General features: G+C 47.2%; 1 non-coding gene and 1 pseudogene across 1 annotated transcript; one reads left to right on the top strand and one right to left on the bottom strand.

Moving 5' to 3' along the window:
* Window positions 1-1859: 1859 nt before the first annotated feature.
* On the bottom strand, window positions 1860-2757 carry LOC115312118 (annotated as a pseudogene).
* A 16755-nt stretch (window positions 2758-19512) lies between these two features.
* LOC8052469 lies at window positions 19513-23183 on the top strand. Its single transcript, XR_005714710.3, has one exon. It is a non-coding gene; the product is annotated as an uncharacterized LOC8052469 (transcript).
* The last annotated feature ends 1932 nt before the right edge of the window (window positions 23184-25115 follow it).

Genomic DNA, 25115 nt, shown 5'->3' with positions numbered 1-25115 from the left:
GGGCATTATTGTAGGAGGGGCAGGAAATAGCACACCTACATAAAAAAACACAGTGATCACTTGTCCGCACAGATTAGATATACAGCCGAGAAAAAAATACACTGTTGTCCAAGGTGCTCACCACATCATCAGGCAGCAAGTTCCACTCTCTAATTGTCTTTACAAAAAAAAAAAAGAATGACAGAAGCTGTTTCTTTTATAGGAATATTCAAAAACTTTTCTAGAGTTATCACACCTAGCTGAAACATACGTTGGCCCAAAAAGATACTCATTCTTATTAATACCAGTATTATTATAATAAATGCGATGAAAAAACTTCAATCTTAATTTTTGCCTTCGAATGCTCAAGGGCTCCCATCCCAGCATGGTTTTAACCTCTGTCATACTAGCGTATGGATCGTAGTTGTTACTAACAAATAGCGCTGCTTGATTTTGAAGTTTCTCTAATCTATCGATCAGATACTGCTGGTAGGGATCCCATATAACGCACGCATAATCAAGCATTGACCTTATGTGCAAGAAGTAAAGAGTTTTTTTTACGTCTCGGGACGCGTGTTTGAAATTTCTACGGATAAAAAACAACATTTTACTGGCCTTATTAATTGTGTAGTCAATATGTTTATTCCATTCAAGTGATTGGTGAAATTAAACGCCAAGATATTTACATTCAGAGACATTAGCGATTGTCAGGTTTTTGATAGTATAACTTGTAAAAAATTTAGAGACGTTTCTAGCAAAATTAACGAGGTTACATTTTCCAATATTTAGGCTCATGTTCCATTGGTTACACCAGTATGTTACCTTATCTAGATCGCTTTGTAGGATCTCAATGTCTCTCGTCGAATTTATTTCCTTGTAAATAACGCAACCATCAGCAAAAAGTTTTATTGTCGACTGAATATTTTGTACAATGTCGTTAACGTAAACGTAAAACACTACCCTGGGGGACCCCTGAAGTCACGGAAACGACTGAGGATTTACTTCCATTTAAGACAACACATTGCTCACGGTCACTTAAGTAATTTCGTATACAATTTAGTACCTTACTATTAATATTTATGGAGGCTAGTTTTATCAGTAGAAGGTTGTGTGGTACCGTGTCGAAAGTTTTGCTGAAATCTAGAAAGACTGCGTCTACTTGCGTATTTTTGTTATTTGCTTTTAATAGGTAATTCTGGGACTCTGCTAACTGCGTGTTGCATGAAAATCCTCTCCGAAAGCCACGCTGGGATGGAGTAAAAAAGTTAAAGCAATCAAGATATTTGAACATTGCGCTATATAAAATGTGCTCAAAAAGCTTAGAGCAAACTGACGTTAATGATATAGGCCTATAATTTTCTACAAGTTTCTTATCTCCGGATTTAAAAACAGGAATCACATTCGCCGTTTTCCAATCTATTAGGACCAACCCTGTCTCAAGTATTGTTTTAAATATAATAGACAAGTACTGTAATACAATCTCGGAACACTTAATGAGAATAACAGGTGATATACCATCAGGGCCAGTAGCCTTTGACTGATCTAGGCCGCGCAAAAGAGAGGCAATACCATGAACATCAATATCAATATCCGCCATCATGCCAGTAAAACAACTATTCGGTGAATCCACCACATACCCAGAGAGTCCCGGGGAAAATACCAATTTAAAGTAGGAATTGAAGCATTCTGCCTTCTCCACATTTTCCTTTAACATTTGGCCGTCAACATTAAGAACTGGGATAGAAATATCGTTTTTCCTGCATGTCTTCACATATTTCCAGAATACCTTTGGGTTTCGTTTAAGATCGCAGTTTAGCCTGGTAAAAAAAATGACTGCTTAGCTAAATGTATTGTTACTTTTTATTGATTATTAATATATTTTAACCCTTGCAAATTAAGGACAGAGTTATCTTTACAACGTTTTTTGTAAGCCCGCCTTGCTTTCCCCAGTAGTTTCCGTATTTCGGCATTAAACCAAGGTTTTTGTTTACGCCTTTGCCGCAAAGTTCTTGAAGGTACAAAGGCCTCAACTAATTCCAATATTTTATTGCGAAACAAAATCTAAATCTTCTCTGTTGTACAAGACTCAGATAAACATGAAAAAGTTAGAAAATATGTCTGTAATGCAATACTGATGGCGTCAAAATTACCCTTTTCATAGATGAGTACTCTGCGTGGCTCTTGTTTCCGTCCAGGTACGCCTGATACATTCAACTCGGTAACAACAACATCGTGATCACTTATTCCAGGATATAGCTGGGCGCTAGAAACAATATTTGGGTCATTGCATAAGACGAGATCTAAAACTGCCGTCAGTCGAGTCGGCTCCATGACATACTGAATCAGACCAAATGTATCTATCAATTCTGCGAACATAGAATAAACACGCGATTTGCTTCTTGCCGTCGTCCCAGTTAACCACGAAAAGTCTGGCAAATTAAAATCGCCTCCCAGAAAGACGGTGTCTGGTATCACTGATAACATATCTGAGAGTAAAGAAATGCTTGTTTCATTTCCGTCTGGCGGACGGTAGATAGCTCCAAACACCACAGTGTTCCCTTTGGGAAAACGAACACGACATCACACCGACTCAGAGTCATTCTCAAATTTAACTGCACAGCTACTCCACCAAGATGAAACCAGCAAAAAGACTCCTCCTCCGTACCGATGTCTGTCTTTACGATATACCGTAAATCCCGGCGGAAAAACCTCTGTGTCAGAGACCGTATCGTCCAACCAAGATTCGGTCCCCATAACAATCTGTGGATTCAAAGTCATTATTAAAGATGCAAGCTCATCAACTTTATTCATGATGCTACGGCAGTTCAGAACCAGAACCGTAGGTTTCTCTGGCATATCAACAATGTCACCTTTGCTTGGTCTGTTGATAGGAGGTAGGTGTCGTCATTCTGCTACAATCTCGGAATTAATCGGACGATGCAGGACTGATTGACACGTGTCGCTGTCCCAGATAAACGTCTGCCCATTTATTACTAACTTATCATAATTCAAATAGACCCGGTTTTCTTTATTTTGCCTTTTCTCTTTTGCGAAGTTCCAGAGTGGCCGCCGTTTTTCTTGAACTAGGGGACTGAAGTCTTCCGAGACGCTGATCGGGGTATTTTTAAACCTAAATGCATTTCGCCTCACGTTTTCTCTGGCTTTCCAGCCAGCAAAATGCGCAACGATAGGCCGTTTTTGTCCATCTTTAAATGCTCCCACGCGGTGGGCTCTTTCGATCTCAACATTGTCGATAGATAACGTTTCCTTACAGATGTCCCTTATTCGTTTCTCAGATTCTTCTCATGTCTCTTTTCTGGAGTTGTCGGGAACACCAAAAAATACTGAGTTTGATCGTCGACTTCTATTTTCAAGGTCGTCTAATTTGGCTTCAAGTTTAAACTCACTTTCTTCAACATGTGCCACGCGGCTTTCTAGTACCTTTGTCTTTGAAATTATTGAGAATGGTTGTTTTGACAAGGACCAAGTGAGAAGGGCGAAACGAGAACGGTTGTTTTAAGAAGGACCAAGTGAGAAGGGCGAAACGAGAACGAGCTCCAATGACAATCACCCCTAGCAAACCGGCCCTGGTCTCGGAAAGGTGAGACTTCCCCCTGTCCGCAGGCTAATAAGCCTCACCAGGTTTAGAGCGGGCGTACTGGACTCGTGCAGGGTGGGACAGAAGCTGCATATCTTGCGTTCTTCCACGGCTTTTACAACAAACCCGGCTATGTAAGCTATGCTGGCATGTATGATACTTGAGACTGGTCGCCGAGTTGAAACGAAAGAATAAAAACCTTGTTGCATCAGCTGCTGCATAATTCAGTACTACAGAGTGTTTTTGGGAGGCTTTACAGGTTTGTTTTTGAATATATTGTGAAATATACGCTAATGCGATATTTGAAGCTGAGTTATACGAACAGGGAGACAAATATAGGGGCTAATCGTCATGTGAAGTCGGATATTAACTCAATTTTATTCATTACTTTAGTGAAAATAAACGCACGGTTTCGGTTGAAAACTTGATCGAGCGTCATCATAAACACTAAAGCGATACATTTAAGAGAAACGGAGCAAATGCGAAGCGCGGTATACCCGCGGAGAACCGTTCTGCGGCTATGAAGACAAAGGGGTGTTTCTCAAAACGTCCCGTTCGCATTTCGCCCTTTCTCATTTCGCCCTATTCTCGTTTGGACGCTCTCGTTTGAACCTCTTTATAACATCCCAAGGCGTTTTCTTTTTCGCATTTGAGCTTAATTACATAAGCTTCTTCTGGGATATGCGGTGTCCAAGTCATAACACCGTCACCTCTAAATGTCCCAATTTTATTTATTTATTTTTTTAGGATGAAACGAGAAACATATAATTAGAACTGGCCAAAGTGGCCGGGCTCAACCGAGAATCACGTTTCGAGAATGCTTGTTTCGAGAAGGTCCAAACGAGAAGATCGAAACGAGAGCGGGCTCATATGATAACCACCCAGTCAAAGATACGGGAACACGGGAGCATGCGCACATTGAGCGTCAATCAAAGATCATGCGCAAACTTTACTTTCATGCGCATGCGCGAAGTTTGCGCATGAACGCAAACCATCCAGTGCTGGATGGTTTGGGATGGCTCGTAGCATGCACTGCAATCCACCGTAGCCTGTGAAACCAAGTGTAGAGTAAGAGCTCGTCACTTGTACTGCGTTTGTATTTGTCAAGTTCTGTACTTTCTCCGAGCGCTTTTTCCGTTGTCTTGGATCCCAGCGGAAGTGTTTGCTACTTCCGGGCTCGTTTTTGTCCATGTGTTTATTGTATTTATATTTTTTACGGGTAGCATTGCTTTTAACGGAAAGCTAAACCTATGGTGCCGGTTTTCAGTGTCATGCCTCACCCCAGCATACACTTGAGTCTACTTTAACCGTGCATGGACCTGCTACATCAAGTTGCTTATATCAGTTTCCAGAGTATCTAGTACTTTTAGTTGTTCAGTGTTTTTCGGGGCACGTTTTTCGAAAGTCTGTGGTATGTAACCCTCGCAAATTATTCGACGCTCTCGAACAGTCACCCTTTATTTTTACTGTAAAATTCGCAATTAAATCGTTTGCTCATTCGTGCCTCGGCTTTGTCCCTCTTTGCGGCCGACTTGCTCTGCCTCATGACTGTCCCGGTGTTTGCTGCGTTACACTGGTTCTCAACTGTCGTACCAAGGTCTGTGCCAAAGTACTTACCCCTCTACATTGCGTTTCATTTCGCCGTGATGCAGCTACGATCACGTGAAATGAAAAATTGCGGTGCGAAACCCGGGAATCGTGGGTTCAAACCCTACCCCTGCCCGTTTTTATTTAGGTGGACATGGTACCGGCGTGTGGACGCCCATTGGAGCTCACTGACTTCCTGCTGTTTAAACGTGCAAAACATTTTGTCTCAACAATTTATTTATTTATTTATTTATTTATCGTAGTACTAATGTCTCGCTTGCGACTTGTCAGGCATTTTCCTTCCATGTTACGGTAGGCTAGTTCGAATCTTTCCAGAGCTCGATATTTCTTCGAATAACGTACTATCCGATTTGATCATTGCATCAGACATGCATTGATCAAATCGAAGCCCAACTCGTCAGTTGGGCTTCGACCTTTGCGGAGGAGAATCGCCCGTGCCGGTAAACATTGCAATCTTGATTTGCCGCAGCCCACCTCTGTTTGGGAAGAAGCACCCTTCCAGGGAGGGACTCTGCTCGCGCACGTGCCTCTAACTTATGGTGAAAATTTACGGGAAAAATCGCTCCAGTATTTGTTGTAAACTGCGATACTCTGTTAAGTCGCGTGCATTGGTGGTCGTGAATTCGTTTCTCAAGTCGGGCCTTTTAGGGCAGCTTAGTCTTGTTTTTAAGCATTTATTTCACAATTCGTTATGTTTATGTTCAGCTTTCGAAGACGGTCCTTCGCGGGAAAGCTTCGTAATGGCAGAAGTCTCCCGAACAAAGAACACCACTCTAGATAAGTGATAAACAGAATGAGCATAGGAAAGGTACATGATCTGATAGTTTCAAAATACCGAAACATAAGTTCATCTTTTGACACTTAAGTTTGTGCTAAACTCATTCAAAGAAAAACAAATGGGTTGTGTGTATGTTTATACGGCCTGGAGTTAGTCTGCAAGACATACAATTTTGCACGCGGCTACGCTATCCGCAAGCAAACGGCTCACAAAATCGATGCTTACAAGCAGATCTTCATTTCGATCTTCAACCGTTGTTTATGTTGTTGTAACTTGTTTATTTACTCCCCAGAGCAGCTGTTCACCGTTCTACCACAATACACAGAAGTTCCAGTAAAACGGCGTGATAAGACCTTTTCTTGGACTCCCCTCTCTCGTGCCAAGCTGTTTACGACTGGGTTGGGAGCGCCTCCCCGCGGAGAGACGCCGCCTCCTTTTTTTCTTTTCGATTACTCCCTGTCCGCTCGAATGGGTCGGCCGGAAAGCATTCGTGAGGTTCGCGCGCCTCAGGATTTCGGAGGCTATGGCCGCTATGGCCTATGGGAAACCGGTGGGAAAACGACCGTCCTTTGGTTTGCTTCCACAAGGTGGCGCCACACCCCGCGGCGGCGGCGGCGGCCATAGAGATCATACATACTAACTCTAGAGGAAAAGGTCCACCATTTTCCTATACATTCTGGCTGCCGCAAGCGGCGGATCATGCAGGCAGACCCTCGGGGTCCCAAACACGGTTACATCATCAGAGCAGTTTCGTGAACTTCAACAATCCACGAACTTACCGGTGGAAAGATATTCGCGTTCCTTTCGAAGCTTTCTTTTTGCATAGCGCGCAGATGTACGGCCTCGCGTTAACGCTAAACTAAACCATATACCCGGCTTCGCCGGTGGGGCGCGGGTGGGCGCGGTTGAGGAATACGAAACTGCGCAACCACCAGATTTCCGAGACTTCGACAGAAGGGAAGTTAATGCAGCGTAATGACTTTATTGCTTTTTATAAGCGTTAGAATAGCTCAGAATTTAGTTTACAACGTTAAATTATCACTGTTTATATTGCTGAGAGTTTTCACTCTTCGCGTTTACCATGGCAACGTTGCTTTCTTTCTCTCGTGTTCTGTCGCTCTCTTTTGCGATCGTTCACTCGGGACCCCGGGTGTCGGCGCACGGGATTTGCCACTCCTCCTCACCCACCTTTACCCCCCTGGCGGCGGCCCCCTCTCGATACGACTTCCGCAAGCCCTCCGAGTATCGCCCGTTCCCTGCGGTCACCACGTCACCATCATCATCATCGTTTATGACGTAGCGAGTAAAAGAGAGCAGACGGCACAAATTAAGCGCAGTTCACAGACTTGCAACCGAGTAGGACGGAGAGAGACAAGGCCGGTTTTTAAGCCTCTCGCGACGTCTTAGGACCAGCTCCGCAGCATCGCATCCGGTCTTAGGACGTCACAAGGGGCTTAAAACCGGTCTTGTTTCTCTCGGTCGTACTCTTTTACAAGTGTGTTAAGGCCCGTTCACACTCTTGCGACCGAGTAAGACCGAAAGAGACCAGACCGGTTTTTAAGCCTCTTGCGACGTCTTAGGACCAGCTCCGCTGCAGCGCATCCGGTCCTAAGAAGTCGCAAGAGGCTTCAAAACCGGTCTGGTCTCTGTCGGTCTTACTCGATCGCAAGAGTGTGAACGGCGCAAACCGAGTACGGCCGAGCGCCACGGCTGCTCGGGTAATGCGGCGATACCTATTTTACGTGCCTTCTTTTTAAGCAATACTTCTGGTATGACTTTTTATCATTGCTTGAAGGCATGGCACGAATATATCGTGCTAAGCAAGCAGTTCGGGCGTTTAAATGTCAAACCTCCCGGGTGGTGGCATACTGCTTGCTATGACAGTACGGAAGCGCTAGATAATGAAGAAAGAATATCCAGCGTTTTACCGCGGTACAACACCCACCACCGTGAACAGCGTGTAAATGTAATTATCTGAATGAGAAAAAAAAAAGTAAGAAAGGAATGGTTAATTGAGTTGAAAATGGTCAAGCCAAACTCGAGAACCTCTCGCGTGTTCAGTAAACGCTTCAATTAAAGCGAATTCGTGTGATCTGTTGGTTCCGCTGCTTTTTGTGAGTGCTTGCATCTTATTAGTCCCAAATTGGTTCCTCTTTGCATTTTGTTAACCAGTAAACGAATGTTTCCCCGAAACAACTGGCTGGAAGAGGCCGGCGGTGGAGCTTGCCCCCGGAGTTCCTTCAACCAAGTGCCTGTTTAATCGCCCTGTCGACGAGGAACGTGCGGAATCACCTCCGCGACCGAGACTCGTAATATCTGATAAGTCGGTTACACTTCAGCGTACCAAATATGAGTTGATTAGATACCTGCTGTGGATTACAAACGTTTCTGTTTGTCTTTTCGCGGACTCGAATAATTCTGTAAAACGTATTGTGCGCTTCTCGTGGAGAGCATTCAAATTTATGATCAATCTTTAGCGAAAATTACAGAAAACAAATTAAGCAACTGCCTTAATTCGTCGAGCACAGCCTGGCAATTTAATGAGGTTTGGGGATTTTTTGTTTTTCTTAGAAGTCGCGTGATCTGGCGAATTGCTTTGCCACAGATTCGATGTAGGAGATGGGAAACACCAGATCGAAGGAACAACAACAAAAAAAACTCAGACATTGTTCGCAGGCTGCCGTACGAGCGTTAGCCAGCAACTTTCGAGCGGCACTTGGACGGAAGCGTCAATATTTTATTCGACAAAACAAGTGTGCGGCGCCACGCAACCGAACAGCGCACGCGTGCACGTGCGCGTTCTCCGCTTTCGCGACGGCAAACCAAAGTTTTCTACGGGATAGCAGACCCAACAAAACAAGAATCGGAGACGCCGAAACAGCCGTGGTGCTGGCGGCTCGACTTGTCATGTCAAGCTCCAGGCTTGTTTTGGGGACATTTTAAAGGTCATATCAAACAAAGAGACTCGGTTGTATTACAACAATAAGGACTTACAAACACCTCATACGCCTTCATAAACATAAATAAACCGTTATCGATCGGCATGGAAGCGAGCGAAGATGACCACTCCGTGCGACTGTTTGGCACGTCGTCTGCTGTAGAATCCTATTCGCTACGTCGGAGGAGTGCGCCCACCATGTGGTGCCACGAAAAGATCTCGTCGTCAATACCGTCAAAACAAAGTCTGATTTTTTTTTCTATTAATGAAAAAATTGATCTTATTCAAGACGTCATATCGAGCCGACACATACAGGGTGTTCCCGAAAAAAATGTACAGGGTTTTTTTCACCGCAAAAATAAACTACGCATAGCCCAACGCTCGTTCTCCACCCAAAGGTATAGTGCTAGAGATCCGAACCAGGTACCAAAGCTTCAGCCCGAACCGATATCTTATTTAAAAGTTATAAATAATCTTCCGAAAACTGCAGTAGGAAAATGACGGCCGACGGAGCTTTCAGATACATGGAGCGCTAAGGCGCCAGAAACCGAAAATGGGCGCCATTTTCCCATTGAAACTTTCAGAAAATCACCTATAAATTTTGAATAAGATATCTGTTCGGGCTGAAACTTTGATATCTGGTGCGGACCTCTAATGCTTTCATCTGAGCGGAGAATGAGAGTTCGGTGATGACTAGTTTATTTTTGCGGCGAAAGAAACCCTGTTCATTGTTTTTCGAGAACTTGGGCCCGCGGCAGCCCTTTCGTTCGTGACACTTCCGGCGCTTCCCAAAGTTGGCAGCAGCAGCGGCGCGCTCTCGATAAAGGGCCTCTATAAATGGAAGCTCTCGTGGCGGCCACTTCATTCGATTGGCACGACGCGATGATCTGCTGCTGATTGTCGGACTGGCACAGGTCCCCCCGCGGCGAGTGCCCCCGGTCGGTGCGCTTTCGTTGCTCCAATCAACGTTTCAAAACGACTGCCCCTTGGAACGCTGCCCGTAGAGAAACAAAAAAAGTATCTGCACTCGGTTTTAGCAGACGAAGCGGCGGCCGCGGGTTTCGGGTGCGCGATATATAACGGTGACTCGTGCGTTGCTAAAAATAGAACGCGCCGCTTAATAAGAGGATGACGTAGAAATAGCGATTGTGCCACGATGACTAAGCATTCGTTGCAGAAATTGTGCCATGATCGTACATCGTCTGAACGCACGCACAACTTCGCGACCGGCGGACTAAATGCAATATTAAAGTATATGTAGGAACGTCTGCCACTGCTTTAATGTACAGTGTGACAAAGGGAGAATGTCTTCCACGCAAGTAAATGATATGCATCTCCGAATGTCCTTACACTCGAGGCTCGCGAGCCATGCCATCGTTTACTCATTGTGCTGTCATTACTTGCCATGGTGTCCGTTATAGGTTAGCAAATCAATTTTGGTATCTTATTGGAAGACAAAAAGAGTATTGCGGCAGTAGTCAGTACGGGTAACGCTATTCCGACATTTTCTTGGGGAGCAGAAGTTTGGCTCTATCACTGCTAACTTTTCACGATCGACAATGTTCAAGAGTCTCAAGGGGTGTCCAAACAGGACACTACAAAACGCGCGACTCCGACAAATCGTGAAAATTGAAGCGGACGCGCCCGCTTCAATTTTTACGATTTGTCGCAGTCGCGCGTTTTGTAGTGTCCTGTTTGGACACCCCTTTACGCGGCGCTGAAGACGGGTGGCCGTAAATTGAGGCGCATGGGTACCAACCATGTATTCAGCGTTGAAAATGTCTGAACAACCAAAACCGTTTTTTTTTTTTTCCTGAGTTGTCATTTTTAAAATTAGTTGTTACTGCGCAATGTGCGGCGTTAATTCCTAATTCCCAAAGCTTGCATAATGTGCAAACATACTTAAAGGAGCGATGCAACAATTTTTGTACTGTGCACAAATACCGCTTAAATCGGATCCCTAACGTTAATGACCTATGAAACACGCGTTCGTTTTTCACCCCACGCAATAGAAGTCCCAGAAAAAAATTTAAGAAAAACGAGCGGCGTTCACCCCCTCAACTCGCAGCCAGAACAAGCGGCCACGTGATCTGGAGCCGATTATATGCCGCCAGTGTTGATCATAGCCACGCGCTGGGGTTGGCAAAGCGCAGGACACGCGCTGAGTTCCAGACATTGTTATGGCTCGGCTGTTGTCGTCGTTGCAGCGATTGGACACGGGTCACAACCCGAATGCTTCTCGAGCTAGCAATTGTCACGAGCCCAAGTCGAGTGCCCACGCAATGCTCGGGTCCAATCTATGAACCGCATTCAAATATCGTCACTTGGGTGTACTGGGATCCCCGAGTTACGTCATCCAATTTTGCAAAGGAGAGATTGAATGAAAATGATCGCTTTTGTCCTTGAAATTACACCACAACAAAGGAGTTTCTTGGCCAATGGTGTTGCGTGTGAGTATCCTTGAGTCCGAGGTGTGCCAGTAAGCTAGTGTAGAGAGAAAAACATTCCAATTGAATATCGTTGCACAGCTCCTTTAATCTTTCATCGAGTCATGGTTTAGGATAATCAAGCTCATTTTGGGGCAAACCCGATCTCACCGCGGAAGGCAAACACGGATACTTGGAGATAGAATACCACAGCTGCGACCAGAATCAAGCTAATGCTGTTATCGTAATCAATGGGCCCGGAAAGAGCAGCGTTGTAGCACGTGACGGGTGAAGTTAGGAGCGCGCACGTGTAGGGAGCTTTGGAGGAATGTTCGAGCGATAACAGTTGTAGATCAGGGTCGCTAAACTCGTCAAACACGAAGCTGGGGCCGAAGTTCGCGGGGCATGCAGATTGCACCCTCGCGGCGATGGCGTCGCGGGGGACGAGATTTCGACAATTCGAACCCTCTCGATGCTCAAATTCCAGCGAGATAGTGGACCGATAGACGAAAAACACAAAATCGTAGCGAGCTCCATCCGAGCACGCGCGAACAACACCGTGGGGCCCCTCGATAAAATAAACGCTTGACGTTTCTTACAAGATACCGCCAACCATTGTTCTGGGAACGCGCATGACACGTGTCGCGAGCGAATGCTCCGCCGCCGTTGGCTCCCAAGCACGGTGCTCCCGAGAGACGTTCATTTCAGCGCCGCGCCACCATTTGTTTCCAAAGCCCGCGCGAGATACGAACATAGTACATTCGGCGCATTTGACGCCACTTTTTGTGAAACGAATTCATAGACACATCAAGGGACTTTGGATTGAAGGGCTGCACTGATGACGTCGCGGAGACGTGTCCCTACATTCCTACGCCGGATTAGATAGAGACTGCCGTCTACTATGAACTTGCTCGTCGCTCTCGACTCCATACTGGACTCGTCGTTTGTGGAAAAGTTATCTGGCTAAGGCGAGCGTGTTGCGATTATGAATACCTAAAATAGAAAGAATGAAAACACGGAGGACTTTCACAGCATGGTCGTCTGTGAAAGACCTCCGTGTTTTTTTTTTTTTTTTATTCTTTCTATTTTAAGTATGTAGATGTTATTGATCGGTGACGACAAAGTGACGTTTCACAACTTTAAAAACGAGTTATTTGGGGCCAAAATCTTCGATCGGAACTGAGGCGAAGATTCAACTCCACAGCCATCAAGCTTAACATCGAGGGGGACACGAGAGGTGGTTTGTCCTTAGCTGAAATATTTAATGACTACTCTGACACTTTTTCTTGCGCACCCTTCTCTTCTCTTCCCCCTCCCCTCTCCCTCTCCCTCTCCCCCCCCCCCCCCCCCCCCCTCGACGCGGGGGAAGTGGCAGCAGTTTTTAGGAACCTTGGAAATAGCAGAGTACTGACATAGATGGATGTCAAATCAGAACTCTGAAACATGCAATTAAATCAATTGCACCTCTTTTAATACATATTTTTAATTTGGCACTTCAAAACGGCCCTTTTCCTAAAAATTATGCAAGTCGCTAAGGTTACGGTTATTTTCAGGTCTGGGGATAAAAACCACCCAGGAAATTATAGACCTCTTTCTGTGCTCCCAGTGTTTTCAAAGGGGCTCGAGAAAATAATACATGCCAGATTATATATCTTCTGCGAAAAAAACTCTGTCCTAACCTCTTGCCAGTTTGGTTTTAGGAAGGGGCATTCGGGACGGAACTCGCGCTATTAAAATAGAAAGAACAAATTATAAACAACATCGAAAGACAATTTACTACCTTGGGGGGTCTTCGTTGAATTTTCAAAGGCTTTCGACCCTCTAAATCATAAAACCCTGCTTAAAAAATTCAATGCCAACGAGGTTTTTTTGTTTTTTTTTAATATTGGCATTTGTGTGTTCTGATAGACAGTCAGCGCTTAGGTTTAAAGAAACTGACGTCAGGGGTGCCGCAGGGGAGCATCCTTGGACCCCTTCTGTTTAACTCGTACGTTAATGCTATAGTAAATATAGACGACAGTGCAGATTTTATCATATACGCAGACGAGACCAGTTTATTCTTTTCGGGTAAAGTTGTTCACCGGGTTTTATGTGCGGCAAATATAGCGTTCTTCAGAAGATAAGTTACTGGATAATCTCAAACTCTTTAGTAATTAATACAGATAGGACTAAAGCAACACTTTTTCGATCCAAAAATACTGTGTTTTCATCTACTCAAGGGTTCTCTCTCCAAGGACGAAATATTTGACTTTGTACAAAATGTGAAGGTTCTTGGTGTGACATTTAATGAGTAGATGAGCCGGGACGCCGAAGTACAATGCATAGCTCGCAGAATTTCAAAAGTTGTGGGCATTATTTATAAATCCCCTTTCGGTCTCAAACCGTCTTTATAACTCCCTCTTTTATTCTTGCTATAATTACTGCTTCATTGTTTCGGGTAGCACAACGGTTACAAATGGGCATCACTTCCATGTTCTCCAAAAGAGAATAATCCGAATTATGTGCAGTGCGGAGTTCAACGCTCACACATTACAACTTTTCAAAAACCTTCATATAGTTCCAATTACAGAGCATTGCAATTATAAACTTCTAACATATCAAACGTCTGTAAGGCAATTGTTTTTCTATCAATCGCCAATATGAAGCGAAAAGCGCCTGCGTTGTGTTGACACATGGTCAAAGCCGCGATCGAGAACAGGCTACGGCCTCCAGGTGCTGCAGTACTCGTTGCCTAATGTTTCAAACAGTACACAAAAATGTGGCACGGATTTTATGACTTTGAGCAGAAAGAATATTTGTTCATTGTTTTTCTAGTGTTATTTGTGCCTATTCTTGATGGGACCTCCGACCTGCGAGAAATGTTCGTAATGTATGTAAGATTTTTTTTTTTTTAATGTAGTGTGTTTTGGCTCCCATGTAAACCTTGTTTTACGGGTCACCAGTATGTAAAATAGCTTCTCTTATTGCTGGTGGGGAGGAGAAACTCTGTCAAGCAACAACAGTCCGCATTTTATTTCTCCCTCTCCCTCTTCCCTGGAGAGAAACAATAAAGTTGAAGATGAAGTTGAAGTATTGTGGAGTAGAGCTGCGGTGCACGCGCCTTTGAAGCTCATCCTCCACCGCTGTCAACAACGCTACCGGGGTCACTGAGAGGCGGTGTGCGTAGTGACGTCGGAAGTGTAAAGGGATCAGGGGGCGACGGAGCATAGCAAGTAAAAACCGGGATAAGTGAAAATAAAAAGGGGGTACGACCAACACACACACACAACAAAAATGACGAGACAGGCAGTTCCGTAGAAAATGTTCGGGACGGGGAGAGAGAGAGAGAGAGAGAGAAAGGGTAATGGTAGGAGGATATCCCTTCCTCGAATTTTTTATTACACCTTTCTGAGATGTTTGGGAGGCTATGGTCTGGGGCTGGGGCGTAAAACAGCACAGCGTGCAATTTTCGAAATACTGGTTCTAGAGCTTCTGGAATTAAAACGGTTCGTCTTCCATAGCGTTCCGTTAACTCACGAGCGGCCATGACAGCTAGACCTTCAAGGTAGAGGCTCGTGCCGGGGCTCGTAGTGTGCAGGCGCGTTCAGTGATTCACTGGCGGCAGTAGCTGTGTGCGCGACTGCTGAGCGCGTGCTGATGACGAGCTTCCACATTTCTTTTGTAACGTGCATTCCACACCCTCAAGATTGCCGGTCTTAGCAGTCTATTAATGTGGGCTCGTTCTGAGCATGCGCTTATAGACAGCACCCACAAATATGGCGCCCAGTGAATACTCCTTATAGTTCACACCTTTGACGTCAGGGTCAGGATTATCAGTTGTGAACGACAAATTCGATGGTGCGTGTTCGAATCGACGGCGACAAGTTTGATTATTTACTATGGTAGCTTGGAGTCATCGCGTTCTTTAAACATCACCGCCAACATTGACAACCTGGCGTCACCCTTATTTGCACGTAGCAGAGCGCGTTGGATAAACTACAGCTCACACAGAAAGAATAAAACGCTGAAATTGATAAAGGACAGACACTCGCACTTCTTAAAAACAAAACAGAAATAGCTGTGTCTGTCCATCGTCTATTACATTGTTTTATTCTTTCTGTGTGAACCATTACTCTTAATTACGTCGATGAAAACAGAATTAATCCCAGTTTGGCTAATCTTGGAAAGCCGACCATACCTACGTTCATGATAACTTACGCAACCAATAGTCAGTACTTGAAAAAAACAGTAAAATGGTTTTACTTCCACACCCCCTATTCCCCAACCGACCGCGGAGCAGAGGGAGGACCAGCTAGCCAGCTCAATCCCAGTCCCGACTGGTGAACAGCCTTGCATACTGGCAGCGCTCGACCATGGCATCCTGGACCGAGGAAGCCACTCACCTGGGGGGGACGACCGGAAGCTTTTGTCAGCTCAGAATTCAACAAAGTTTATTCCATCCCACCAACGGGGGGACAACTGCTCCTCGGAGGCGAAATCCGTCCGGGAGACCGCTACTCGGCTGGTTCTGACCTAGCCACGTCGCGCTACACTTCCTATCCAAAAGGCCAAGAGAAAGAAAATGGACGGCAGGGACGTTTTTCAGTAAATCCTGCTTTATCGGCGGAAATAAGAACGATATCAAACTGTCAACTTCGACGGTGTTTATTTTAGAAGGCAATTACCCTAAGCTTTTGCCGTGCTTTTTAGAGACCATGAAACATGTTGGTCGCAGCTGATAATCTTTCTCGTGACGTCACGCGTATGAACCACGGTCGTTTGCGCGCGCCCTCTCGTGCTGCTCTTGTTCGCTGCCTAGGGAGTGCTAGGGAGTTTTCGCCCCTTTAACGAAAAACGACACGAAGATAAAGCGGGTTTCACGTGCAGCGATTCATCGGCCGAAAGCGCTGCCGCTAGCGGCGCGGCGTCACGGATCGCGAGGTTTCATTTCGCGTGAGCGTTTTCTGCCGTTGCGATGGCCAATGTTGCTTGCAGCAAGCAGGTGCGCAGTTGCAGCAAGCAGATGTTCCTAAATTCTTTGAGCTGCGCGTCCTAAAAAAACCCGACGCTTCGACACTTTACTGATAAGCCGTTCATTGAACTGGGCGCGATACATTTTGTCTTACTTGGTGTGACGATCTGTGCCGGAAACGACACGTCAATGTCGCTCAGTTCTTCTTCTTCTTTTGTTTTTTTTCCACTAGCGCTCGCACAGGCCGCTTCCGATTAGCGTCTCTCGCGCTCGCCATAGTTGGTACTCAGGCGAGGAAAGTAAAAAAGAGCCGCGTGATTAATTGAGGAAACAAATTCCGAGGAAGGGGACTGCAATCCTCCTCCTCCATAATCTCTTGAACAGTTCCGACGCTACTGCTGAAGCAAAGAAGCTCGAACCGCCGGAAAAAGAAACCTCAAACCAGCCGCCTGCGTACTTTGCTTGTCGTCTGCTTCACGAACGTGAAAACGCCGCCGTCCTATGTGCCAGCTTTTCCGCAATGTTTCTCCTACGGTCACGTGATTTCCCGTCGCGCTGTGACTCGTGAGCGGCCAGCGCGGAAGCAGCCGCCCTTCCACCGCGGAAAGTTTCCAACCTGGTGGAACCCGCTGCGGCTGGCCAGAGCGCCGCGACAGCAGAAATCGCGCCGTTCTAAGGCCAAAATCGCTGCATGTGAAACCCGCTTAAACGATTCGGCGGATTTGTGAGAATAGAAAGCATTGCTGTGTTCTTTTGGCCAGTCCCCCCGCTACGTCATAACGCAAAGAATCTTTGTGTTCGACGAGTTTAGCAACCACACTCGTTTTCGGTAAGATAGCAAGGGATCTCATTTGGCCTCCGTTGTTGTCCCTCGAGCGTATACCTGCTTGTAGATTGGCAGAGAGTGTTCCGTGGAAATGTGAAAATGACGGGTAAGGTTAAGATGGAAGGAGGCTATGGGAGGCTATGGGAAGGAGGCTACGATTCTGGTTCAACCACGTACTCGAAGTGACAGAAAACAAAATAGTCAGTCCCTCCCAAATAAAAATTTACCGTTTCCTTTCTTCATTATTGCAAAAATAAACTACGCATTACCGAACGCTCACTCTCCGCCCAAGTGCAACGCTATAGTGGTCTGAACCAGATTCCAAAGTTTCAGAACTAACTGTTACCTCAATGAAAAGTAAAAAAAAAAAAAAATGAATTTCTGAAAATTTCAATGGGAAAATGGAGTCCGTTTTCAGAAAACCACTTTTAACTTTAGAATGAGATAACAGTTCGTTCTAAAACTTTGGCATCTAGTTCGGAGCACTAGTGTTACATTTTGGCGGAAAATGCGCGTTCAAAAATGCGTAATCATCTTCTTCTTTTTTTGCGATGAAAACAAAAACGTATTTTTTTTCTAAGGTTGGGGGGGGGGGGGGGGGGGGGGGGGTAGGGGGGGTGGACCCTGTAGTTTGTTGCAACATAAGGTCTGCTGTGGAAGTTCCGCCTCCAGCGCGAGAGTTCTGTCTTCGACAATGCTCCAACGCCGATCGGCGACCAATGTTGTCAACGCTGGGCATCAAAAATCTGCTAAAAGACAATAAAAAGATCAGCCAGATTGCGCTACATTCTAAAATGTATCCGCTAAATTTCCCGCTAAGACCTATTTCATAGGGGAAAAGACACAATTTGTATGATATCAATGTTTATTATTAAAGGCTTCCAAAACCGTGAGAGCTGAAATAACATACAAAAGTATCTTCGAAAGAGGGCAACTAGAATTATAAAGGCTTCAGTGTTGCGGTTGTCGTCAACCTCATCACATATGAAGCTAAAAGTTGTAAATGTTCACACTGATGGAAAAAAAAAAAAAGACTCACAGGTCGCAGACATATTGAGGACTTCTTCGTCACCGCTGTCGTAGTCTGACACCATCTCCACAGTACGGCTGGTGCTTGTTGAGGGTACAGGAAGGTGACTTGGTAGTATATAGGTGTGTTGCAGATGTCCCGATTGCACTTACAACCGCCATAAGAAGTTTATTACCAGAATAACCTTTCTTGTGTCGCTTCAGCCGCGCTCTTACGACGAGGATGGCTTTTGTTGTTTCAGACTTCAGCTTGTTCTTCAGTTTGGATCTTACTGTGCTAAGCTGACAAAGGTCCTCTCTACTTCGTCATTTGAGTAGGACAACACCAGTATCGACATTTCCATCATCCACTGCACTCCTGCACTCCCAATTTTTGGCTTGTATTAAAGCTGATGTCTTCCTTTTCCGCTCTTGGAAGTTCTCCCATTGTGATGCTACTTCGGCTGGCAAGGCTCCCCTTTTCTTTGCCCACCTAGGCTCCCTAGATGTGTCTTGGCGCTGCAATATGGCTGCTTTGACCTCCTCATCCCACCCGCTTTTTGGGTTTGTGTCTTCGTTCTTGTTTTCCTCTTTGTTTTTCTAACTTCCTTTTAAAGATTCCCATTAAATCCTCGTACGTCCATTCTCTTTCTGGCTGTTTCCATATTATGTTCTCAATATATTTAGATACTTTTTTTGTATTAGAGCTTTGCTTAGTTTCTGCTTATCCGCGCGTTCCTGAGCTTGGGAAGCGAGTGACGACCACCAGTGTTGCTTGACGGGGTTTCGAAAAGGGTCCATTGGCCACTAGTTCTGCTCCAGTTATTGGCTCCCTACTGAAATTAACAGAAAAGACATCACGGGGGGGGGGGGGGGGGGGGACGTTTTGAGTATTTGTAAAATCTTGATCTCTGAACACAATATGTCAGGACACTAGCGCATGGGGGATACCCGCAATATCGTACTTCTCGTAAGTGTTCTTCCCGTTGCCAATACACCTTTCGGTGTATTGGCAACGGGAAGCCAATACACGGAGGCGCGTTCATTGCTCTGTGTGTCATGCACGCGCACTGTACGGCTGGCCGCAATTGCGAGCGAGCGCTGGCTCCACTGTGAGTTTTGGAAATACTCGAAACGTGTATAATCTGGCGCCGATATCCAGTGCGGGGTAAAAGAGGGCTAAAGCGCTGGATGAATCTAGCGCTCTAGTGAAGCGGCCGCCTCACCTGTTGTTCTTCAAGGTCATCGCAACAGGGAGCGGTCATCACCAAGGGTCAAGGTCGTCCCGGTGATGCAACGCCTCCCGCTCGTCTCATCCTTTCGTCGGTCCGCACAAAAAAAGGCGGGTGTCCCCGAAAAACAGAGCCGCCGGCATCGCGGATCGATAAACGGAGGCCGAACCCTGGCGGCGGCCCCGCCGAATCCCGTGCCCGCTGTCCCACTCAAGATGGCGCCTGAGTGTGGGCGGACGTAGCGCCGGCGCGAGCGCCCGGCAGCGCCGCCTCCCTGGCCCTGTGCCAGCGACGTCGTCCGACCGTCGCAGGACGTGTGAGAGCGGCAAAACGCGGGGCCCTGGGGCTTCGCCGCCGAGCGAACGAAGAGGAGGACGAAGCTCGCGTCAAGCGACAACAACAGAGCCTCATGGCGGCGGCCGTCGGCCAGCGGCGGTGCCGACGCCGGCAGGGGCTCGCCGGCGAAGGTCGCCCAAAGGTCGGTGCCGCAATGGCGTCGTCTCCCGGCCGCTGCTATCTTTAGCAATCCCTCCTCACCAGCGCCTCGCGTCTCTACTATGAGCGAATGGCAGTCGTCGTGTGCTATCGGACTTGCTAGCTGTAGGCTGCGGGCAGAGTCCCTCGCCAGGCAGGTGTACTGCAGACCTTTCTTCCCGCCCATGGACGAGCGGCCCAGTGTGGTCCAGTGCCCGCCGGTCCGACAACTCGCCCCGGCGACGACAACCCCGCAGGGATCCCAGTCCGCCCTGCTCGTGGGAAACGGGACGGGCCCCTGGGAGCCCCACGGGACACAAGAGGGCTCGGACGATGTGGAGCCCACAGACACGTCGGCCAACTTCCTGGTACGGACGGGCAGGGCACTGTACGAGCGACTCTACTCGCTGCTGCAGGACGAGAGCGTCAACTGTGTCGTCCAGAGTGGCGAAGAGAGCGTCGACGAACCGTCGTCGACGTCTTCGCTAGACTTGGGTGATTCCGACAGTTCCGCGGAGATTGGTGTCGACGGCCGAGTTTCAGCGCCGCCGGCCGTTGCCAGCCTTTCCAGTGTCGAGGTCTCGTTGCCCTCCGACGATCTGCCTGCGAGCTACCCACCGGAGCGTGAAGTGGTCCGAGCAGCCTTGTCACAGCATCATTCGCTGCCTGACGACTCGTTTCCCTTTCCCATCGTTCAAGGTCTGGTGCGCCCCGGTGGTGCGTCGGTGCTGCTAAAAAATGGAAACTCTTCCGCGGATTTAGTCGAGGAGGCCTTCCAGGATGTGACTGATGGGCTTGCTGAAGAGTTTCGGGACGACGGCTCCCCTACAGATACTGGAGCCGAAGTCGCCACCACAGACGTTGCCGCAGATGCCTCTGCCGAGGTCATCGCCACAGGCGCTGTTGCGTCGGCTGTCGACAGGTCAGATTCTTCGGTCGGAACGGGCATCGCTGAGTCGACTGAAGGACCAAGCAGCGCCGAACCGGATAACAAGCGTCCAAGGTCTAAGCGATTCGCCAAGCATCGCTTCCAAGAGGCGGCTCCTCTGAAACAGCGTAACGCAGAGGGTCCACCTGCGGCACTACAAGCAGTTGCACTAGAACCATACCCCGCTGACGGATCGCCAAGTTCCTTTTCATCGTCTGCTAACGACGTCCCATCTTCAGTGGACACGTCACCATCTTCATCCAGCACACCGCGGTCCCGAGAGGAGAGTGACGACGAGGACAGCGCGAGCCGTGGCCGTCTACTCCGCAGCACCTCCCTCAAAACCGGCAAGAGTCCACCGGGAACACCGTACAAGAAAAAAATCGTCCGGTTCGCGGATGCCATGGGTCTGGACCTCGCAGCGGTGCGGACCATCGTCTCCGGCGACGTACCCAACATCCCTGCATCCGCCTTCTCTCACCTCGACCTCGAACGTCAGGTCTCACCTCCGCGGACATCGGGTCCTTCGCTGGTGCTAGCGCCCTTGTTCGCCCAGCCTGGGGCCAGCTCGGAGTTTTTGACGCGACTGACGGCCCAGAAGGTCTGTCTGGAGTCCGTTGTCGTGACGGGCTGCGCCATACACGCCGTCATCCGCGTCCTCAACGTTGCCTTCGAAAAGTTGGTGATTCTGCGCTACTCGCTCGACCAGTGGCGTTCCTTCTGCGACCTCCGAGCCGTCTACCTGCCCGGTTCGTCAGACGGGCTTTCGGACAGGTTCGGCGCTGACCTGTACCTGTCCGAGAACTGCGCTCGGCCCATGGTCCAGATGTGTGTGCGGTACGTCGTCGGGGATCGCGAGTTTTGGGATAACAACGGCGGTACCAACTACCGCTTCGAGTTTAGGGAGTCGCCCAGGGACGAACCTGAGATGACGCCTCTGATGAACTACCTTTAGCCTGACGGTGGGAACGTGTTGCTGCCGTGCGAGACGGCACGGGTATTTATTCGCCAGGGAGTGGGGATGGGATGTACAATGGCATATCGGAGACGTGTGTGATGCAACTATAGGATTAGCAATAATAAATGAAGGTCGCCAATCTAGGCTCTTTTGCGAGGTGGCGGTGGTACACGAGAACGAAAGATTTTGCAGAAGCCCGAGTCTGGATGCTGCGACTGAAAGTGGAGTTCTAGCGGCATGTGCGCAGTTCTAGGTCGTCCCTCGGCGTTTCGCCAAACTCGGGCTTCCAAAAGTGAGAGTGCTACTCTGTTCTATAGTGGCTCTGATGCTCATCGATCTGCTGAGTCATTCTGCGCCAGTGATTGCTCGCCTCAAGAAAGAACAAATATAGAAATTGCCCGCTTTTGATATTGAAATCTCGAAAGTATGTTTCGAGCAAATACTCCAATGGAAGTGTACCAGAGATAGTCTTACCAAAATTAAAATTTTCAGAGACTACGTATCTCTTGTTGACATCCGCGGTGCTGTTACGGACTCTTCGGGGTATGGCATTTGTTTATTTTCTTAAAATGAACCGATATATTTTTTGTATCCGCAAACCCCTCTCTTGACGAGCCTATCCTGCAGCGTTGGCGACTACGGTGTTCATTCAAAGTGTCCACAATTATAGGATCACAAAACGAAACTGGGAAGTTGATTGGTCTCTCACCTGGAAGGGAAACAAATATACAAAATCTAGTCAACGACACCACTCGTTCATGTGGTCCTATAGATGTGTGAAAACGTTATACTATATGACGTTATAAGGGTATCTGGGTATTCACACTGATGTTATTCCATGCAAATCATGCCGCGTTAAACTTACCGTTCGCGACAAGAAATATGTTTCAGGAGTGCGTCGTGTCACGGTGTACAGGACGTCCTTTGTCGTGCGATTTTTAAAAATGTCGCGCTTTGCTGTTGATGTTCATCAGCACAGCTCGTTGGTTGAAGTTTGGGCCATCATTGATGGGCGCCGAGAGTGGATTGTAGTACATTTCTATATGGATACACAGCGCAGTAATCTGTAAAGTTGCGCCTCTACCGGTATAAACACTGCCTCGTGGCTGGCACCTTTATAGCCTTACATCGTCATAAAGCTACACCTACACGGAAAGGGTGGAGCGTCGCTTACATTGAAAGGCAACTTCTGAGTGCTCGGTTATCCACGGGCACAGGTAACTCCTTAGGTGCGAGCCATAGACAAGCAAGCGTTTAGACCGGTACGGGCGTGCAAGTATCTACAGCGGTATCGGACGATGATTGTGAAATGTATCGCAGGAGCTTGTCTCCCCCTAGTCGCGGGCTACGGGTTTTGAAGAACGGTTGAAGCGTGAGTCACGCGTGCATCATGCGACCGTATTATGCAGGACCTGTCATTCGTTGGTTTAGCACCTGTTGTCAGACATGGATCGCTCATTAAAGAGGAAGATCTAGTTATGTCTGTTTTCTTGCGGAGTCATTGGCAGCAAAGCGGCTTATCATGAACAAGGAGGGAAATGACACGAGCGGGAAATTTATGGTCTGATGTCAGTTCGTTCATGGGCAATAGTAAGTTTTAAAATCGTCTGCGCAAAATCTTTGCGTACGCAAAGAAATAACGTCGTCGCCACCAGGGGCGGATGCAGGAATTTCTGGAAGGGGGGGGGGGGGGGGGGGGGGGGGGGGGGGGGGGTTCAGGTGTTAGTCAGCGTACCATATGTTAAGAACCCCCCCCCCCCCCCCTTTTCCACGCCCTAAATTTTTACACAAGCAGAAATCAAGAGGGGGGTCAGGACATCCGGACCCCCCCCCCCCCCCTCTAAATCCGCCCCTGGTCGCCACTGAGCATGCCCGGAGCCTAAACTGTGTCTTGGATTGGCAGGAATGAGACGCAGTACTAAAACTCTCCATTTTACGATCTGATATGGTCGCGTCCGTCTCATGATGTGCTCAAAGGTAAGCTGATACACATTGAAGGAACTCTAACATTAAACAAAGGGGCAGCTCGAAGCGATGTGGGGCCAAATTGACGTAAAATTTACTCAAATGTGGTTCTACTTACAGTGAAGAGGATACTACTTAGTATAATCTCCAGAGACTTCTGGGGCCTTATTTCACACGCAGGAGAATGCAAAGTTTACACCGAGAAGGTTGTACGATCGTACATGGCCCATTTGCCAGACTTGCACTGCCTCTGTACGATATGTGGCAGTTCGTATGTTACCATGTGTTGAAATGAACACATCTGAATCTCTGATAGTTATACAAGAGCACGCAGTTTATAGCTTCCACCAGAACCAATCCTGTCCCCCCTCCCAAGAAAAAAAGAAATTCAGTCATTACGATCTTTATTTTGGGTACAGACGAAAAGGTATGAGAGCTGTTAGCTTAACAAGGTCAGTATTTCCGTCCTTTTGCAAACAACAAAATTAGGGGGGGAAAAAAGAAGAAAGATACAAGTCTGGCTATGTCTTTTTACAAAAAACGCCTGAAGACGAACAAATACATAAAAAAAAAACACCAATTTACTACAACTCTGTAGATGCGCTTCATTGGGAAGAAAAAGCTAATACGCAACTGCGGAGTTGGTATAGCAGTCAAGTTTAGTTCGCGCGCAGCCTTGACTCTACCATGATCGTTCATTTCCTCTTTACCTTCCCTTCTCTCCCGAGCTTTTCACTTCATTGAGAAGGTGGAGAGCGGGTTGGACGGGAAAGGGAAGGAGGAGGCAGTCAAAATTAGAATCTTACCCGCGACGGGTGGAGCAAATCAACGAAAGACAAGATTGACGTCAGGATGTTTACCGCTCAAGATAATACTACCTCCTCTCCTTCAGCCGGGGAATCCAGTCATGGACAAAATAAGCTAAAACGCATAGACTTAAACTTTGAGTTCAGCTGTGAATTGCACCAGCTCGACATCACTGCCAGCCGCTCCTTAAGAATCGGGAATGATTCCCGCAAGTCTGCTAACTACAAAACCTAACGTTTTTTTTTTTTTTTTTTTTTTTTTTTTATTGGACGACTTGAAGCTCGTGGGAAACTCGGGGGCGCGCGCCAAAGTTACCACTCGTGAAGCAGGCGCAAAGCTAGCAGTGGCTGAACGCGATAATGATGTAATCATCCGCGTTCCGCCACTGCCAGCTTTGCGCCTGCTTCACAAGTAACTTTGGCGCGTCCCCGAGTTTCCCACGAGCTTCAAGTCGTCGTAAGAAGAGTTGATTTAGTGGTTTTCGATTAGGCCCAGTAAGTCTCTGATTGGAACCATATCTCTATTTTCACTAATTAAAATTAATTAACGAATTTTAATTAATTAGCCGACTTATCGCAAAGATTAGCCACCCAGATAATGTCCCTCTGGCCGTATAACTCACCTGCACAAACCGCATAA

The sequence above is a fragment of the Ixodes scapularis genome, unplaced genomic scaffold, assembly GCF_016920785.2.
Source record: "Ixodes scapularis isolate PalLabHiFi unplaced genomic scaffold, ASM1692078v2 PGA_scaffold11__112_contigs__length_91849675, whole genome shotgun sequence".
Taxonomy (NCBI): Eukaryota; Metazoa; Arthropoda; class Arachnida; order Ixodida; family Ixodidae; genus Ixodes; species Ixodes scapularis.
This window is presented reverse-complemented; position numbering and strand designations above follow the sequence as displayed.